This window comes from Vicia villosa, unplaced genomic scaffold (genome assembly GCF_029867415.1).
Source record: "Vicia villosa cultivar HV-30 ecotype Madison, WI unplaced genomic scaffold, Vvil1.0 ctg.002471F_1_1, whole genome shotgun sequence".
NCBI lineage: Eukaryota > Viridiplantae > Streptophyta > Magnoliopsida > Fabales > Fabaceae > Vicia > Vicia villosa.
Genome location: NW_026705937.1, coordinates 36,766 through 41,670, shown reverse-complemented (window position 1 = coordinate 41,670; position 4,905 = coordinate 36,766). Strand labels below are relative to the sequence as shown.

Below are 4,905 nucleotides of genomic sequence, written 5' to 3'. Positions count from 1 at the left end.
TTACTAAGGGCCCAGATCATTACACATAAAAACAATATAACTTTTCATTATTATTTAGCTAAAGATGCATTGATTTTTACATGCCATTTAAATATTGAGACCCCATGTTGTAGCACTGTTTGCACATGTATATGGTCGGCACTCCTAAACATAAATAATATTTATATACGAAAAATAATCTATTATTGATCTAAATATTTTTATATATGAAACAGTGGCGGAGCCAGACTATAAAGTTTGGGGTGGCCACAAATTTAAATTATAATTTATAGATTACATATTCATACCACAATGTATATAAAATATTTAAGTTGTAGTAAACATAAAGTTGAACATGAAAATTTTAAAGTGTGCTACTTAAAAATACCTTATAACAATGCTCTACGGTCTTTGAGTAAGTTGAAATCATCAATAATAGTCTCAGAATCAATGTTTGCAGCAATTTCTCTTTCAATGTGAATCATCATGCTATCTCCTAAAAAATCAGCTTCCATTTTACTTCTCAATCTTGTCTTGATAATTTTCATTGCCGAAAAAGATCTTTCAGTAGTGGCCGTAGATACAGGAAGAGTCATGACAAGGCGGAGCAATCTATCAATCAAATAGTAAATTTCATTCTTTCTAGTTGCAACCAAAGAGGAACACAAGTCTTGAATAGTTGATAAATTCTTCAAACTTGATGCTTGACGAGTGTCAATAATAAAATGCCGAAGTTGAAATTGCAAATTAATTCTCTCTTGCTCATTAAAGTCCATAGGATAATATTTTTCAACTAGAGTGCAGATAGTATCAAAGTTAAAAGCCTTATAGGTATCCTTGGGAGATAAAGCACAACTTAGAGTTAACAAATCAATGGCTTGCTCACTAAATCTGCTATTCAACTCTTGTAATTGTTTGTCAATGGCAGTAAAAAATATTTCAACTCTAAAATAATGCTCAATGGTTACCTGATTCTCTTCAAGACGAGAACGCCCAAATCTTGTTGTTGAATGAACATCATCAAGATCAGGAATCTCAATATCATGCTTTTCACAAAAAGACTTCACACTAGTAAACAATTTATCCCAACCATCTTCTCTCAATTCTTGAATAAGAGTTTTTGTTGTACAAACCAAATGCATAGCATTAACTACATCCTGGGATTGTTGTTATAAGGCTTGACAGAGCATATTTATGACACTCATGATCTCTTTCATCAGATGCAATATGAATATAAAATCGAACGACTTCAAGTAATTGTAAGCACTATCAGCATCTCCACGTGAAGCATAATTTAATCCCTCCTTTGCAAATTTTTTAGAAACAGTACAAGTTGCTTCATACATATTTATCAAGCTAGAAATAGAAGAGAAGTGTGATCCCCAACGAGTATCCCCAGCACGTCTCAAAGTACCAATTTGATTTTCACCTCTACCAGTTACAATCTCACCAATCTCTAACAAATGTTCAATTTCCTCTAATTGAGAAGCTTGTAACTCATCATGGCGCTTTGTAGAAGAACAAACAACATTCACAATAAGAGTTATCTTATCAAAGAATTGATGAATTGGTTTAACTTCTCTTGCTGCAGTAACCAAGGCAAGTTGCAATCGATGAGCAAAACAATGAACATAATATGCATAAGGACAATCCTTCATAAATAATGCTTGTAAACCGTTCCATTCTCCTCTCATATTGCTAGCACCATCATATCCTTGACCACGAATGTTAGAAACATCAAGGTTGTGTAGAGAAAGTATATCACATACTTTTTGCTTAAGAGTTAAAGATGTAGTGTCATGAACACGTGCAAGACCAAAAAACCTCTCTTGTATAAAACCATCTTTATCAACAAATCTTAAAACAAGAGACATTTGTTCTTTTTTAGATTCATCACGAGCTTCATCTACAAGTATACAAAATTTGGAATCACCAATCTCTTCACGTATATGCTTTTTCACCCTACTTGAGAGAATATGCAAGATCTCTTTTTGAATATGATGTGAAGTATACTTGCTATTAGATGGAGCATTTTCTAACACAACTTTTGCAACTTCATCATTGTAACATGCCAAGAGTTTTATCAATTGAAGAAAATTACCTTGGTTTAATGATTCTTTACTTTCATCATGACCTCTAAAAGCACAAGCTTGAAAAGTTAACCAACGAACTGAGTCAATTGAAGTCTTGAGACGTAGTCGATTCTTATGTCAATCGAACTTTGAGCTTGAACAATATTCCTAATGTGCCCATCTTGATTCAACAAGTCTTGACAAGCTTTCATAGCATTGTTGTGTGGTGAACAAGGATCCATCCCTATGTGTTTAAGAAATGCACAATTCTTTCCATTTCTAACTTTCTTCCAACTTCTAAAACCTGTAGAAATGAAGACATCTGAACCCGGACAACCACTTGGTCTTTTGCTAAAAAGATAGCATGGTAAACAATAAGCCGCATCTTCTGAAGGTGAATATTCTAACCATGAAGAAAAATGCTAAACCAAGCGTATTGAAATCTTCTTTTATGGTCTTCTTTACCAGACAATGGATATTGCTCTAACTGAATTTGATATGGACCCCATTTCAAATAAGCTCTTCGTATTTCATCCATTTGGTTTAGTGGATATTCCCATATTGAAGGACGTTTTCCAGGATCACGTTCTAAAGAATTCACAATGTCATCCGGATCCGGATAAACTCTATTCACATTTTCTTCAATTCTTGGATTCTCTAAAACTCTTTGAGGTTGTGATATAGAAGCATTATTTTCTTCATCTCTTTCTTTTCTCTTGAAAAAAGAATCAATTTTTCTACTCTTCATCATTAATCTTGTGCTACAAAATCAAAAGAAAAATACACTTTAACAACCATCTTATAACTTAAGTTATTCTCCTAAGTTAACATTACACTTAGTAATCAAATTAGCAATCATATTATAATTTAATTTAAGGTTTTTATTATCCTAACAACAACCATATTATAATTTAATTTAAGGTTTTTATCATCCTAACAGCCCCTACTAAGTTAAAATAAACAATTAAATCATAAATAAGTAGTAGTTCATATCTAAGTTAATTTTCAAATAGTCCATAGTTAACATTATTCAAAACATTATTCAAATAAGTAGTAGTTCATATCTAAGTTAATTTCCAAATAGTCAAGTAAAACAGCCCCTAACCCATTATTATAACAGCCCCTGCTAGTCGCTAGACCCTAACTCATAAACAATTAAATCACTCTTGGCCTTAATTCATAAACAATATAACAACCCCACAACCAAATAAAACAGCCCCTGCTATCTACTAGATGACTTAACACTATTTTAAAACTTAAATTACTCACAAGCTTTCAACAAAACAATGAGAAAGTTTTAAAAATTTCAACATATTGTGATTAGTTTTCTCCTTTGAATCCAGAAAAAGGGTTTGTCTCAAGCTGAATCTAAAAAGTAAATATCAAAACTACAAGCAACAACTATAAATAAATTTGTTAGTAATGTAAAGAAACTAACCTCAATCACAAGAGTTGGAGAAAAAAGAACAAATGTAAGACAAGCAAGGAAAGAGTAGTAAAAAGAGAGAAAGAGGGAGAGTTTATGTTTTCAACCAAAAAAGTGAGAAAGAGGGAAAAAAATGACGTTAATGGGAGAAGAAGAGAGTTTTAGGGTTGAGTGGCAAGGTTGTAAATATTTAATTTTATTAAGGGTAATTTGGTATTTTCACATATACTAAAAAAAATTTAAAAAAACTTGGGGTGGCCGTGGCCCCCCCTGTCCATACATACCTCCGCCTCTGAGAAAGAGGGAGAGTTTATGTTTTCAACCAAAAAAGTGAGAAAGAGGGAAAAAAATGACGTTAATGGGAGAAGAAGAGAGTTTTAGGGTTGAGTGGCAAGGTTGTAAATATTTAATTTTATTAAGGGTAATTTGGTATTTTCACATATATTAAAAAAAATTAAAAAAAACTTGGGGTGGCCGTGGCCCCCCCTGTCCATACATACCTCCGCCTCTGATATGAAAGATGATATTTATCATCCAGTAATTTTTCTGTTTTTAATTTGGTTTTTGTTGGACACATTAGAGAATCTATTTTGAGGTATTACTTCGAAGATGGATCACACTGAGATTTACACTGAAATTTTGGGTATGTATGTTTATACCTTCTGAATTTTCTGTTGTTTGATATTTGATTTGTTCTAAAAAGATTACCGCATACATCACAGAGGATTTTGGATTTGGTTGGAAAGACATTCATCGCTGAGAATTGGATTTGGTTGGCAACACATTCATTGCATAGATTTGGAATTTCGTTGGCAAGATATTCTATAAGGTGTAATGTGAAATATTTCATAAGCCCTGTGATGAAATTTTGAAGTGTATCATAATAAAATAATTTGTATTTTATATCCTACTTATCAATGTATTATGGATTTTAATGTATTTATGTATATTTGGAAAAGTTGGGTTGGAGCTACAAAGTAATATCATAATAAAAAATTAATGTTTATATGTTAGTATATTAATGTATTTTTCTATATCTTAAAAAGAAAAAGAAGAGTATATATAATATTTTTTTAATTAACTATATAAAATAGAAATCAAATTGGTGACCGATTTTTAATATTATATACAAAAAATAACAATATTTCAATCACTAATTTTCGTAGCTAATTTCAGTCTCAAAATCGGTCGCAAAAAAATCAATCGCTAAAATGGTCCCTAATGAGTAGCGACTAGTGTTTTCTCGACCGGAAATAATTGGTCTCTTTTTCAATCGCTAAATTGAATAGTGACCGATATTTAATAAATTTCGGTCACTAAAGACGAAATTTTTAGTAGTGATATAAAAAAATTTACTATTGCTCCAGTTATTTTTGTAAATGATACCTAAACATAAATAATATTTGTATACAGATAAGAAAGATGGTA

General features: G+C 31.5%; 1 pseudogene; it reads right to left on the bottom strand.

Annotated features, from left to right (window-relative positions):
- Positions 1-322: 322 nt before the first annotated feature.
- Positions 323-3,677, bottom strand: LOC131638894 (uncharacterized; annotated as a pseudogene).
- Between the last annotated feature and the right edge of the window lie 1,228 nt (positions 3,678-4,905).